Source organism: Ambystoma mexicanum, chromosome 14 (genome assembly GCF_040938575.1).
Source record: "Ambystoma mexicanum isolate Mex_15411 chromosome 14, UKY_AmexF1_1, whole genome shotgun sequence".
NCBI classification, from domain to species: Eukaryota; Metazoa; Chordata; class Amphibia; order Caudata; family Ambystomatidae; genus Ambystoma; species Ambystoma mexicanum.
Window position 1 is genome coordinate 573,060,160 of NC_090940.1, and position 16,490 is coordinate 573,076,649.

Genomic DNA, 16,490 nt, shown 5'->3' on the forward strand with positions numbered 1-16,490 from the left:
TACTTTTTAGGCCACGCCCCTCCCACAAGCCACGCCCTCAAATGAGGGCCCCCCCTCGATTTCTTACCACACTTAAAGCCCTGGGTACACTCCCTCAGAGATTTCCTCCTCCAAAATTCACACCAAATGGCACGCGTGTTTGCTATTTCAATTTCAACAAAAAACAAGCCTTACTTATTCATAGAGAAATCCTCTTTAAAAAAAAGAAAAATCTTTAATTAATTGTAACAAAGGCAGGAACCACAATACCAAAGACATTTTGACACATAAGGCGGGTGAACAGCGTCTATTTCACTGGCCGATCCAATCAAATGGAGCAGTTAAAGGGTTAAAACATATATGAAATAGAGTTACATAGGTATGACTCGGGAATAGCGTACATGGTAGAGTATTGTCCAATAAACAGCCCAGTAACCTAGCAAACAAAGGGCATAAAAACAATACCAAACTCCTCCCCCGGACTCCCCAAAACTTCCCTTCCCCCACTACAATATTCAGTCTATGGTCCAGAGCGACACCAGGTTAGTAGTTTAATCGTATGAATAGGTATGTGGTGTGATATTAGTAAAGGAAAGATCTGTGCTAGTTATAACATACCCATGTGTCTGGTGCTCTAGCCCAGAGGCGTTGCTAGGGGGGGCTAAAAGGTCTATATCCCCGGGTCTTTTGTTTGTAACCTCGGATAGAAGCCAAGGTGTTACAACCAAAAAGCTATAGGTAGCCTGAATCCCGCCAGTCCTGACATTAGCATAGACCCGGATCTTTTCCAGACCTATAAACACTCCTGGTCTAGCCATCTGTGGAAAATCAAATAAAGGTAGACATTAGTTCCCTGAACTTATCGGCAAGGGCGGGTATCGATGTCCGATAAAACCAAAACTGCTCTGCATCCAAGATTGTAGCCAATAGGATGAACTATTTCTGTGCGCTAGGAGGAGTTGCCAATTTACACTCTATCACGATGGCCTTGCGTGCTGAAAACAGTACGATGTGTAGAACTTCTCGCACCAAGGTGTCATCATGCTATTCCTTGCTTTGAAGCCCAAACAGCATAGTGCCAGTTGTCAGCAGTATGCCACACCCTTCTAGGGCAGCCGCCTGTCTGGAGACAGTGTGCCAAAAGGGCAAGACGATCGGGCAGGTCCATAGGACATGACCCACAAAACCGATTGCTCTGCTGTGACTCCAACAGTTAGGGGGCATCTTCCTATGCTTCAGGTTGTATGCCACATCTGTATGCAAAGGGCATCGTATATATCTTCCGTGCATAGCGAGGAATCTAGTTCCTCGTCCCATATTATTGCCAGCTGAGCATTTCTTTAGAGAATGTTAGGGGTACAGAAATTGTAGAACGTTCTGAGTTTGGGACGGTTAAGCACATCGTGACCAATCTCTGCTTCACAAATTTACGGTTCACAAGCTCTAGATTCGGTTGTGGTATATTGGAGAACTGCGCAGCGAACGGACATATAGCACATCCAGTCTGTCTCTGCAAGTTTGAGAAGGCCTCTAATATCAGGGAATGATCGCACTGCCGATTCCTCACATAAGTCCATAATTCTCACCCGCTGCCAGTGCATGGTTGTCTGTCTTGTATAATTGTTTGGACACTGTAAGACAAATAGGCTCTCAAGCTAGTCCATAGTGGGGTAAACCGCACATCGAAACCCATAAGTGTATTTATTCAATGCCACTGCGACAGAGTAGGACCTACAGTGGGGTGGGTTTTAATTGCCCTTGGGATATGTGCGAGTGGGATAGCCAACATTCCCTGTGGTGTGTATGGGTTGTGAGAAACCTGAGGGTGTTCTCCCAAGTAGATCTCTGGAATCCCTTATTCGGGTGGCAACAAAAGGACTGGCCCTCTCTTATCCCAACCCTGAAGGCAAACAAGCAGGGAAAGATCACCTGGGTAGAGGAGTCCAGGGTTATGCTCAGGCGAATGCCAAAACGGATATGCGGTATGTTACAGAGGAAGGAGAAGAGGAGGTTGAAATTTCTGTGACCCTTATGGGCTAGTCCACATCTGCCCCCCTTCCTCCCATTAAATCTCTCCTACCCAAACCCAATAACCACTCCCTACACATTTGAGATCCCCCTAGATTCTCAAACCCAGTCACATTCAGAAACCGTCTTTTCCAAAAAACCCTGTTTTATTGTTCCTTGTCTGAATACTCCCAATCATCCTTCTTCCCATCCCTGTGATTATTATTTTCCACATTTCCAACCAACTCAGGTAAAATACTACAGTTCCCACAATTCCTCTTGCTTATTTCATGGTCCCAGCTATTCCTGTTTGCCCCACAAAACCTACCAATCCCGTCCATCTGATTGTCATTTTCCAAACACTCAATCCACTATGACAGAACACTACCGTTCCCGCAATCCCCTCTGTTGTGTTCTCCATTCCTGTCGTTCTCGGCCATTTCATAAACCTTCCCCATCATACCCCGTAGGACAATCCGACAATACCTTTTCTCCATCCTACCCCATAGGATATTCAGGAACTCTACCAATCCCCTTTTCCACCCTGAACACGTCCTCACATTGTGACAGACAACAGACTTATAATGAATCTGTTTACCTGACATGTCCCGACACAAGTGTCAGGCAGAGTCGGGCAATTAATCAGAATCAAACACACCTGACGGCTCTTTCCCTATAGGGATTAAAGGTGGAGCAAGAGGGCACAGTACGAGGAAGGCGAGCATGGCAGACTGCATGACGAGACAGCTAATCATGTATGGCAGTTCAAGAGAAGGAGAAAGGTGGCAGGAATCGAAATGGTGGCCAGAAGAGAACTGACCTTGCCCTTTTCATCCCAGACTCGCGGAACCTTTGGTGAAGAGAGCCTAAGAACTCAAACAATAACACAAGTGTCTTGCAGTAGATGTCAACGGTACACAGCACAAGCCTGCAACAATAAGCAAGAGTGAAGGAAGCTCCCGTGACCGTGGTACCAGCATTGAATCCCATGAAGAAGAAAAGCCAAGTAGTTCATCACAGCCGGTAAGTCGAAAGGGACAATGATAAGAACCGGGTTGTGTTGAGTGACACTCATACATTGGGAAGTTTGAACCAAGGTCAATGAACTGTAAAAGAACTGTAACCAGTGTTGAAGGGGAAACCAGTTGCAGAGGGAAACGGGTACCACGTGGGTGCTAACTCAAGAGACTTTGGTCAAGCCCCATATGAGAGAAACTACAGATACCAGCAGGCAATAGGAGAGCGAGCGGAATAGATCAAAGTGTTCATACTGAGGGTCAAGCAAAATCTCTGTATAATTGAAAGACTTTGATCTACAAGCTAAGTGAAAGAAAGGGATATTAATCCAGCAGTGAGAGGAAACAAGGGGAGTGAATCCCGCCTTATGAGAAAGCAAAGGAAGTGAATCCCGCAAATACAAGAGAATGTGAAGTTGGTAAGGGTCTGAGTCTGACTGAGGGAGATCCGGGGTGAAGCCGTCACCCAAGTGCTGGTGGTCAAGAGGGGTCCGAACCCAACCGAGGGAGATCTGGGGGTGAAGCCATCACTGAAGTGTTCGCAGTCAAGAAGGGTCTGAGCCCGACCAAGGCAGATCCAGAGGTGAAGCTATCACCCAAATGTTAATTGGGAAAAGAACTGTGACATAATTTGTGGAATGAGATATGTGGTAATGGTCAGCACCCAGAGGACGGGGACCCAATGGTCAAGCCATCACCCTATGCAAAACTGTGGTAAACATTAGAGAAGAGTCAGCGATCAGAAGAGGGGGACCCAGGGGTGAACCCATCACCCAGCGAACATTCGAAACAAACTTCCATTTGTTAAATTAACTTTTGTTTTGTTATTTGAACACGTCAGGTCCTCGAAGGCAAGAGACTTTCAAGTGAAACGAGACTTGGCCATCGGGGGCCCTGATTGCTGAAAGCTCGAGAGTGGAAAGCTGAACTGTCATCTCGTGCTAGAATGTTAGAAAAGCTTGAGAGTGTGTCCAGAGAGCTACCATTAGAACTGTCGGCTCGTGCTGGAGAAGCACAAGACTGTACTTGCTCCAAGATCCAACCTTCCCTCGTGCTCAAAATGTGATATGATATGATATGATGTTTGTTTGTTTATTAATTTGTAGGGCGCACCAAACCCTTAGGTAACTGGGCGCACAGCATAACAACAATACTTAAAGCGTAGTTACAGTCATAGATGGGTACAGAGAGGCTTAGTTACAAATGTCGAGGGGTACAGGTAGGAAACATACACGTAAGCATACAACTGCAATCATTAGTCTTAATGGTCGTTAAGGCGTAACCAGGTGAGGGTGTTACTTCTGAAGCTGTAAAAGGACTAATCCCTTCTGAGCTCAACTGGTAGTGCATTCCAGTGTTGGGCCGCTTTTACTGGGAAGCTGTTGCTTCCTCTTTTTTTTTAGTCTGAATCTAGGTATTTGAAGGCAGTACGAATTGGATGTCCTAGAAGGTTGTACAGTGGATTTCCTAGTTATTCTTTCCTTCAGGTATGGAGGGGCTGCGTTATTGTGACATTTGAAGGTTAATGACACAGTTTTAAAGAGGATCCTGTCGCTAATTTTCAACCAGTGATGGCTTCTCCTAGCATTGGATATATGATGTTTAGTGGGGAGGGTCAGGACCATTCGGAGTGCATTATTTTGCATTTTCTGTAGTTTTTTGATGATGTATTTGTTGGCTCCTAGGTACAGAGCATTACAGTAGTCCAATGTTGATCAAATGAGAGCATTAGCTAGGATAATGCAGCTTGCTAGTGAGAGGAAGGGTCTACATGCTATAATGAGTTTGCCGGTGTAAGCAGTGGATGAGGCCAAGGAGTTTACCTGTCTTTTTACAGTTATCGTGGAATCCAGATAGAAGCCAAGTGTCTTCACTTCTTTGGCGACTGTAATTATATTGCAATCAATGTTGAAGGTGCTATAGTTAGTGTCAAGTTTTTTTTAGGTTGTTAGCCTACCCAAGGATCCGCATCTCCGTTTTATCATCATCCAGGCAGAGGCCATGGGTTTCCATCCATGCCTGAATGAGGATGTATATTTCGTTTACTAAGGCTGTATCTGAGGTGAAGTTGCCCGGAAGGGGAATGAGGATCTGGGTGACATCCGCGTAATTTGTATAGGTGACACCCAGTCTGTCCAATTTGTCAAATAGAGGCTTAGTAAAGATAGTATACATGGTAGGTGAGACACAGGAACCCTGTGTGACGCCACATGTTGTTTGAATTGGGTCTGATGATGCTGAAGTGGAGAAGACTTGCATATTTCTGTTGTCTAGAAAGGACTCGACCCCAGCTATGGTTTCACTTGAAAAGTGGGCAGGCTTATGCTAGGTGTTTGCATAATACTGCATGATCCACCAAGTCGAATGCTGCAGACAAATCAAGGAGGAGTAGCATAGCTGTGTTTCCTTTGTCATTAAGCTCATCAATTTGCGCTTTAAGGTCTATTAATGCTGTCTCCGTGCTGCGCTGGGGTCTGAAACTCGATTGACGGGAGCCTAGAAGTTGGTTGATCTCAAGGTAATTCTGAATTTGAAGACAGGCCACCCTATCTATTCTCTTCAGGAGGAATGGGACCGTTGTGATAGGCCTGTAGTTTGTTGGGATGGAGGGGTCTAGGGTTTGTTTTTTAAGAAGGGGTAGAACCCAGGATTCTTTTAAGATACTTGGTACAGTATTGGATGAGAAGGAGGCATTAATGAGTTTAGAGATAAAGGGGGCTAAGTCTCTGGTCGCATCCTTAATTATTTGGGCCGGACAGTTGTCTCCTCTACAATTCGACGGTTTTAGGGATGCAATGGTTTTTCAGTTTCCAGAATGGAGACTTTAGAGAACTTAAATGGAGCCAAATCGGGCTTGTCAATAGGAGTGGTAGTGGTTGGTATTTCGGCAAGGGGGAGAGAGGCTTTTTTTGCTACAAGTTTGTTTTGCAGTGTCTTTATTTTATTTGCTAGGGCATTTTGAATGCTAGAGCACTATTGCTTGTCTTTAGGTACGTTATCCAGCAGAGGTATGGGTGATTATAATTCCCGAAGGATCACAAACAATTCCTTGGTATTGGAGCATGCTTTTGAGATTCTTTCATTAAAGACTTCTTTTTTTTTTTGTTTTTGGATAATTTCTTTCTTGTAATTATTGGTGCAGAGTTTTAGTTTTAGTTTATTTTCTTCCAATGGGGAATGTTGCCATATGGTTTCTAATCTCCTTTTTTCCAGTCTAAGTTCTTTAAGGTGAGGGGTGAACCAGGTGCTAAGGTGAGTCTGTTGTTGGCTCTTGCGTACCTTAACTGGGGCAATGGAATCTAGGACCTTAGTCATAGTGTCATTATAGGAATCCACCCGAGTATTTGGGTCGGCATTGCTTGGTAAAGCATTTATCACAGGAAGGAGGAGAGGTAGGATATTGTCTGGTATGATGTTTTTCTTCGATCTAGTGGGAAGAGGAGGTGCCATGATTTTATCTTTATCTATTTGTTTGTTTAGTGTTAAGCTGAAGTCAATTAGGTGTTGGTCAGTCCAGCGTTGGGGTGTAATTTTAGTGATGGCTTTTGGGCAATTTAAGGTGGCTACCCAGTCTAGGGTGCTGCCTTTATCATGAGTAGGGGAGAGGACTGTTTGGATGAGGCCATGTTCAGCTAGCATGGTAGCTATCACTTGTGCTTGTTTGTCATCCGGATCGTTGAATCCTAGGTTGAGGTTGCCTAAAATAATAATCTGAGATAAATCTTTTATATTGTTAGCTAAGAGGCTAGATATGTCCTCTTCAAATGAGCCTATGGGTCCTGGTGGCCTACATATAAGGTAGATAGCTAGAGTGTGGCATGGTGATATAGGCACTTTCGCTGAGAGTAGTTCGCAAGATTTTAATATGATAGTTTATGTATATAGCGCCTATACACAATATGTTTCAAAGCGCTTCAAGGCAAGGGAGGGAACAAGGGAAAATACAATGACATTCTTACTTGACATGAACAGTAAGGATGTGAAATTAACAATCGTACTTGACCTGATGACATTTCAGATAGCGCAAGAGCTAAGAGATAGGTGAGGAATGGAGGGGGAGAGTGGAAAAGAAATGGAAACAGACAGGCGACTACCGTACTAGGCCTGATGACATTTCTGGTAGAGCCGGAGAAAACAAAAGGTGAGGGAGAGGGGTGCAGAAAGGGAGGGGAGGAACAAAACAAGCGACTATCGTACTAGGCCTGGCGACATTTCAGTGCTGGAGGGGGGTGGTGGGGAACAAGTAAGGAGAGGGGTGAGGAGACAGACAAGGTTGCTATCATACTAGGTTCAGGGACAATTCCGATAGAGTAAGTGCATAGAAGAAAGTAAGGGGAGGAGGGGAGGAGATAGGAACAAAGAGAAAGGTAGAGGAGGAGAGAACAGAGAGTAAGCAGTAGTTAAAAAGAGTGGAGAAGCAAGAGTGGAGAGCGAAAACAATTGCAGAAGTCAGTAGTAACACAAATTGTTGCAGGCCTGGATGCAAGATGAAGATGGGAACAGCATGAATCAGGGCCACCACGAGAAAGGGTGAAGCACCATGAATTAATGAAGTTCATAAAAGTCAAATCCAGCATTGGCCACAAGACAGTGATGGTGAAACAAGAATGTATCAGGACAGGGGGTCGCTGCTGCAGAAGTAGGCTAGAGGGGGAGTGGAGCGGGGTAGAAGAGTCAGGCAAACTGGCAACACCTGTGTGTGAGAAGGGGGGGCACAAGGGAACATCAAAGGGAGACCAGACGGGTGGGCATGTCCTGTGGGGACAGATGGAGTAAACACATATTGGTGCATGCTTACCTGCTGTCTGAGCAGGGGTTTGGGCTCTGGATCCTCCTGGTCCGAACAGGTCCAAACAGAAATTGCCCTTTTCTTCGACTGCCCTTCACTTCAGACGCTCAGGCGAGAGACACCCTTGATCTAAGAGTTAAGAACAGGAAGGAAGAGGCAGGGCTAAGAAGGTGAATGGTGCTTAGGCCAGGTGACCTAGATCCATTTGCACCTTCTTTCCTTCTGCAAAGGAAAAGAGTCTGGCGGGCTCCTTAAGTAGGGAATAAGAGTGGCAACCAGTAAGGCACCAGTTGGGCGGGGCTTGCTACGTAGGGAAAAAGATGGCAACCAGGAAGGCACCAGCTGGGCGGGGCTTGCTAAGTGGGGAAAAAGAGCGGCAACCAGGAAGGTACCAGGTAAGCGGGGCATAGGCCAGGTGACCTAGATCCATTTGCACCTGCTCCCATTCTGCAAAGGAAAACAGCTGGACTGCTCCTTAAGGAGGGAAAAAGTGTGGCAACCAGAAAGGATCCAGGTGGGCGGAGCTTGCTAGGTTGGGAAAAAGTGTGGCAACCAGAAAGGATCCAGGTGGGCGGAGCTTGCTAGGTTGGGAAAAAGAGCGGCAACCTGGTAGGCACGAGGTAGACAGGGCTTAGGCCAGGTGATCTAGATCTGGTTGCCTTTGCAGCCTTCTAAGACTAATGGTGGACTCGCACTTCCGTCATGGAAGGCCTACTGCATCCTAACATATTATTTGAGAACACTTCTTTCCTTTCTTCAGAACTAACCCACACCCTTTTATGCATTAGTTGTAAGGTTTGGCAATATGTTCTTAGTATAGGCTGTTTTATTTGACACAACACCACTAGGACTGCCTTATTTTTCATTTGATGGTTGACGCTTGCTCCCATCTTAAAATGAGGTTTAGGTTAGGAGTTTTTCCAACCTTCATACAGCATGTATTGTTCAATAAACACCCTTGAACTGTGATCACTTGTGTCTGTCTTACTTGTTCCCACCATGAGTTCCTCACAGGGTGCACTAAATATATTTTGATTGGTCGACAATTGCATGTGTCTGCTGTATTTAACCATTGTTTGCCCCAGGAACCCGGCATTGCTATGTAGTAGGCCTTCCATGACGGAAGTGCGAGGCTGCCAATTGTCTTAGAAGGCTGCAATGTCGACCTGTTTATGCGTGCCTTCTTGCCCCAGCAGATGTACTTAACTATGGCTTGTCTAGTTTGGTGAATAGAGCTGAACTGGAGTTCCCAGCCCTTTATGATGAGGTAGCAATACCCTTGAGATGGATGGGGATGCAGAATGTATTCAAACATCAATAATCAAAACGACTCAGGTAGTTGGCAAAAGGATAACTGTTTTAATATCAATGATCTAAAACAGGGAGTACAACGAACATCAATGGACGTCACAGCGTAAAAATTCTCAATGCATCTAGAAAAAAAGCTTTGTTTTATATCAAAAAATCATTATAGGTGACATTAACCAACATATTACTAACATCATCCTATGTGGCAAACTACAAAAACCTAGTGGTAAGTGTGATAGGGTCTAAGGGAATATCTACATATACAATCCATACTCGTCTAAGGCAGTGAAAGAAAGTGATTTGTTTCTTAAAATCAGGAAGGGCAACTAAGCCCTCTCCATAAAAAGGTCAATATGAATGTCACTAAATACACAACGTCCTATTGGCTATACAAACTATAGGACCCCTGATCATGCGGTCCCCTACCATTGGTTGGCACTCTAACCTCCATCAGTACTTTTCTTCCTATGATAGCAGCACGTAAGATGAGCTTCCAGGTGCTGGTCAGCCAGTCTTAATCATAGCTTCCCACCAATTAGCATATTCATCCATTATCACCTCAGTGGTCTGCTGTCAGTTAGGACTTTGAACTTGTCCTTGGAAGTGTTCTTAGCTCTGGAGAATTCAGGGGAGTGAAGGCACGCTCTGCCCTCATGCGTAGGTGTGACCACCATATTCATCTAACTTCACCCATCCACGTGACTGAAGACCACAAAATTGAGTTTCAAGTGTATTAACATACTATTTTCTAATAGACCTCTAATGTCTTCCTTGTTTTTGTCCATGCTTTCTGAACAGGATTTTCATTCTTTCACATAATGTGTATCCAATGTCTGCTCACTCCAGCCTGATAAGACCTTGGCTTCTTGGCTTGGCTTCATGCATCATCCAGACTCGTCTTTCTGAGATTCACTTTGTAATGAATTTGTTTTCGCACTGCGACACACTGCAAAAGAGGCCTTCCTTTTTTAGCCCAGCTCTGCTATAGTTCGTAGTGGAAACCTCCAATCTTTACTCACTTATGTATATATGTATATGTTGGCGCATGCCACAGTCTATTCACTATTAAGCTAGCCTCAAAAATAATTTGTCTAATTGCGTTTCTTTTGCATCTGTACACTTGTAAACTGACTTGATAGCTTTATCCCTTTTGTAGCAAATGTCTCTTCATCTTGATCCCAAGATGCCACTTATCTTCAATCCTGTTTTGATACCTTATAGGATATCAGCAATCTTTAATCTGCATCTCTTCTATGTACGTCACTTTTGCTTCTGTGTGACGTCACCATTCATTTTGGCCATTCATTTGCTCTGCTCCTTCCGGGAATTACATTCAAATGGCCATCATACTTTCTTGTATGCAGGTATGGATTTCTCAATGGGAACCTTGCTTCCAGGAATCTCCTTGGTATCAGTATTTTCACTGCTACCGCACGGGTCTCACACTCTGGTTTCCAACATATAGGGGCAAGATGGGTGAGGTGATTGAGGTGGGGGTACTTAGCTTCTTCTCTACAGAGCTGTCGGCGGGGACATCGGGATCATCATGGCTAAATAAATGAGTTTTGGCATTGAATTCATTTTGAATGTATTAATCCTGCCAGTAAGTGACAATGGCAACCATTGCCATTCTGCCATTTATCTGGGTCTGATATAATTCTGCATGCTACTGGTGTCGTAATTAAGGGTGTCGAGATTTGCAAGACACACACCAACATTCACCCCTAGTGTAACTTGGATAGAGACCAGCTGTAATCCCTGACATATAAGAGAATATCATTGGCATAAAGAGAGATTGAATGTTCTTCTGCACCCGCCATTATGCCTGACTACCCCTCCTCCATCCAGAATTTAAAGGCCAGCGGGTCAATCGCTAATGTAGTCCCTATCAAATGCTTTTTTGGCATCGAGAAACATAGTCATGTTTGAAGGGTCTGATTAGCCACTGATTATATAGTGGAGCCGCCGCACATTATCGGAAGAGTGCTGTTGCATTATAAAGACAGTCTGGCCTCGGAGCACCAGTCTCAGTAGGAGTCCATCTAGGCATCTCGCAAGCCATGTTGCCAATATTTTGGCATAAGAATTTCGACAGCTATTGGGCGGTATTGCTTGGCATCTCTCCCCTTCTTATGGAACGCAACTATGTTAGCTGACAGGAGAATCTGTGGGAGGATGCCCTCCTCGGTAGCTTCTCTAATCATCTGACCAAGCCTTGGAACGTGTGTGTCGCTCAATGATTTATATAGGTCAATGTGGATAACATCTGGGCCAGCGGCTGTCCCCATGGCCAAACCCGTCACAGTGCTGTGTATCTTGGAATATGATATTGGGGCATTTAACGTGTCCATATCTGCTGGGTCTAGGGACGCAAGATGAAGTGGTTGCAAGAAGTCATATACTAGGCTCAGGTCTCTGTCTGGGGGGGGGGCATATAAACCCTTTTAGAACTCAGCAAATAGATCAATAATATCCTGTATCTATTCTATGATCTGGGTGCTTTGATTCTCCATCAGTGCTATTGCCAGCATGTGGAATGGACTGCCCACTTCTGTGTATGATCTATGGGCCCACTTAGTAAAACCATTCTGTGCCCTAGAAGGGGAGATGCATGTCATTTTGGCACTCGTACGGAGAATCTGTGCAAGCGGAGAATCTGTGCAAGCATCATAGGCTCCCGTGTCTGTTTATGTTCACATTCAGCTATTTCAAGTTTAATAGTAAGAGTTTTTTCCTGTCATTTCCAGACGGTGAGTTTGTATGCCCAGCGTGAAATCCACTGACACCGTAAATACGGTTTATAGTGATAGCATCGAAAATAAACCATCAACATACTAAAGAATCCAATACAAAGCATCGTCTGCCAAAGCATCGACAACCTATACTTTACATGCAAAAGTGCAATTCTATCTAAACCAGTCCATCGACAATATAGATGGACTGGTTTCAATGGAAATGCACTTTTACATGTAAAAAGTAGCCTTTCCATGCTTTTTTTGTAACTTTAAAACGTTATATGGCGCTGTCCAGTGCTGATATTTCAGCACTGGCCAGTTCCTTGTAACGTTTTTAGGTATTGGGGGTGTTCCCCCCAACCACCAAAACCCCCACGCCCACCCCCCAACCCTAACCCTAGCCCTAAACCTAACCCTAATGTAACCCTTAAACTAACCCTACCCCCAGCACTAACCCTAATGTAACCCTTAATCTAACCCTAGCCACAACCATAACCCCAACCCTAACCGTAATGTAACCCTTAAGCTAACCCTAGCCCCAACCCTAACCCTAATGTAACCCTTAATTTAACGCTAGCCCCAACCCTAACCCTAATGTAACCCTAAGCTAACCCTAGCCCCAACCCTAACCCTAATGTAACCCTAAGATAACCCTAGCCTCAACCCTAACCCTTAGCCTAATGTGACCCCTAATCTAACCCTAGCCCCAACCCTAACCATAACACAACCCTAACCCTAATCTAACCCCTAATCATAACATTATATTTCGATGGATCCATCAAATTTTATTAAATGAAATGGCCATTCTATGGAATGGTATTTCGATGAAACAAAATATGGTTTGCTGTTAGATGCATTGTCATTCAATGGAATGACTGGATATCCTAGATATGCCTTGAAAGCATCCCAGCATTTCAACGTGGGAAAGTCATCAGTAAGGTTATTCCGCTAGAACACCTCGGAATCATCCTTTAAATGGTCGACAAACTCAGAGAAGCCTAAAGCCATTAAATTGAGATGCCAAGATGAGGGGCGCTGTGTCGCTTAAGAGTGATCATCACACGGAGAGGTGCATGGTCAGAAAGTGTCATGGCATGAATATCACAAGGAATTACTGTGTGCAGAACGTTGCAGGGGAGAAGCCAATAATCAAGATGGAAATAACTGCAATGGTAGCATGAAAAAAACGTGTAATCTTTCCTGTCCCTGTTTTTATATCTCCAAACGTCTATTAGTCTAAGATCCGCCAGTGGGGAGAGGAACGTCTTGAATTTTTTGAGTTGCTGCACCATCCCTATAGAAACAATGGGGGTTATTACGACCCGGGCGGTAAGGGATTACGGTACTGGTAAGGGCACCGGTACCGGTAATCCCTTACCGCCCTATTACAAGGTCCCTTTGCGGGTCCTCCCTTAACGCCTGGTTTTACCAGGTCTTAAGGACGGGACCCGCAAAGGGACTTTGGAGGTAATAACGGTACCACAATTTGCGGTACTGTTATTACCGCCTTCCCCATTTCCATTGAGCCCTATGGGGGCTCGAATGGGAATGGGGAATGGCCCTGGTGAACGGGGAATTACCGCCCCGCCAACCTTGGAATGGGGCGGTAAAACCTCCATTCACCAGGGCGGAGTCGGTATGGGTTTGAGGCAGCCATGGCACTAATAGCGCCATGGTTACCTCCAAACTCGTAATGACCCCCAAACTGTCTGTCTAGGGCCGGAGACACGGCCACATTAAGATCCCCTCCAAGCTGTGTCCAATGTCCAATAGATTGTGCACATGCAGCAAATGTATGTGTGAACAAGCCCACCGTGTCTGTGGTGGGGGCGTAAACATTGATAAGCATCATAGCGAACATCTGCCCTCTTTATCAGTCTTACTGTCAAGGATTGGAAAGGGGACGTGTTTGTGAACTCGAATAGAGACCCCACATTTCCCATGGTAGGGGTTCACTGCTGCATGTACCCTGCTCCTGCATAATGTGGCCGACTCTGCCATATTTAAGTGCGTTTCCTGCAAGAAGAGAACATCTCCCTTCAGGACCCTAATGTAAATGAGTAGCCTCCGCTGCTTAATTGGGTGCCCCAATCCTTGGATTTTCAGCGTAATGCAGGTGAGTGTGATCCTTATAGTGGTGTGTCTAACCCATGGATAATGCCCAGCATCACGCAAAGAGTTGATAGGAAAGCATGCACTACTTGGTCAAACCACATTGAATAGTGGGCATACCAGGACTGTCCTGCACTTAGGGGTATAGATAACAATAAGACCATTCCACAGTGTGGAGGGACAAGCGGGGCACAGTATTTAGAAAATGTGTAGCCTGATAGCAAATAAGAAGACCCTGGCTCCTAGGAGCAGTAACACATCGGGCCTCATTCCGAGTTTGGAGGTAACCATGCGGCTATTTGCGGCATGGCTGCCTCCAAACTCATCCAAACTCCGGCCTGGTGAATGGAGTAATTACCAGTCCATTCCGAGGTGGGAGAAGTGGTAATTCCCCATTCAGCAGGGTCATTCCCCATTCCCATTTGAGCCCCCAAAGGGCTCAATGGGAAGGCGGCAATAATGGTACCCTAAATTACGGTACCGTTATTGACCCCGGAGTCCCTTTGCGGGTCCCGTCCTTAACGCCTGCTAAAAGCAGGCTTTAAGGAAGGACCCGCAAAGGGAACTTGTAGTAGGGTGGTAAGGGTTTAACGGCACCGGTCTCGTTACCGGTGACCGTTAACCCTTACCGCCCTACTCGGAATGAGTCCCATACTGTGACTATTGCACTCATAGCACAGCCTAACCCCATAACCAAGAAACCATAATCCAAGAACTGTCATATAAAGAGAACATTGGAACCCATACACCTGGCTACAATACAACAAACACTGAGTCTGTGTGGCGGGAATTGGGTGGGCCATAGGTGCCACCAGCCAAATCCCTCTACAACAAATCCCCCTGATGTAGGTCAGTAACACAGAATGTGATGAGCAAGGTAAGTGGGCGTTAAGAGGGGCATAAGATGTAATGTAGGTGACGTTCTCAGTATCATTGTTGTATGTCACACTGAGAGATGCAACACAATAAAGAAGAACTGACAAAGCTCTGCAGTGCTTCCCCACCTGAGCAGTGATCACAACGTTGGCCTGCTATGGACTTAAGTGAGATCATCAAGCATTCCAAACTTTTACAGGACCAGTGAGATCAGGCATCCAAGCGTCATTCCATCCCAGAGGAAAAGTTATGGTGAGCATACAGTGGCAAGAGGGGATTCGATACATATCTAGTAATCTCTGCCCAGGCCTATCCAGTCAATTCAATGTGAACCCCATACGGTACCAAGTGGTATGAATCATCCAGTCATCTTTTAGGAAGACCCATTGACCTCTGATCACATTCCAAACCTTAAGGGAAGCAACCATTCCTTTTACAAAATAGGTTTTATATCTGGCCATTCTGATTCTTCCGGCAGTTGCTCCGAGGCGAACAGGTTGTGGGACTTCAGGAAGTGCCGGGATCATTAAAGAAGTGCCATTACTAGGCTAATTGTATGCACAGGATCGCAGGAATGTGAGATAATGGCGATTGCCAAAGTCCTTCAGTGAGTTGTAAATAGGGTTGAAGCCTTGGCGGTGGTGCAACACTTCCATGGAGAAATAGATTAAAAAAAAGGCGTATGGTCACGTTGTCTATCTGAATGGTCACTGCTGCTCGGTAGGCTTTCATGATCTCTACGTTGTGTTGAAAGTTCAGCAGGTGGTTAGTGATGATACACGGTCTGTCCCCTGCCTGTGGCTTTGTGGCAGGGGCTCAATGCACGCATTATATGGTGTATTTCTGGGGTTTAGATACTTTCAGATAGTTTCAGGTACTCATTAAAAACACCATAGAAATAATTGTCCAGGTCCGGCCATTCAGTGTTTTTGAGTATACCGACCAGGCACAGGTTGTTTCGACGCAATATGTTCTCCTGGTCCTCAAACTTTTCTCCCAAGCATTGTACTTCCTTGATGAGTGCATCAACCTCAGTCACAGTAGATTTATGGTTATCCTTTTCAGTCAACTATTGATATCCTAAAGCTCTTTAGTGACATCTTTCACCGTATCATCTGTTTCCTGTGTGCGCTATTTAATTTTCCTCATTTCAGCCAAAATGTTTTGCAGCTGTGCAGAACTATCTATTGTGTCCTTGTGTCGTGTGGATCTAAGAGGGGTACCTTACAGTACAGTATGGAAATAAGTGTTCGCTGATTAAGCTACTGATGCAAGATGGGACATAGTACTCTAATATGGCTTGTGTCAAGCACAATTTCCCAGCACCCTGCAGTTGGTCAGCAGGCATCTGGAGGAGAGTGGTTTTAAAGCGGTCAGGGTTGAAAGCCTGTGATGGAAATGTTCGAGTGAGAAAAAAAACAAAGAATATTTTTCCTAAAAAACCTTCAGTGTTTTCTCCACTGGACATTTCTGACTTGATGCCTACCCCCACCCACCCCCCACCCTTAACCCCCTACTTACTGTGCAAGGGTACACTTCGATGTGTGCCGCTGACTCGCAGTGTCCCTGTAACGCCTGCTCCCTTTCACTTCCGTGATCGGGAACTGGCGCCGCAGGGTCCTTTCCTTTTTTTTTTACTTTCTTTGTGACCGGCTGCGAGGGACACCC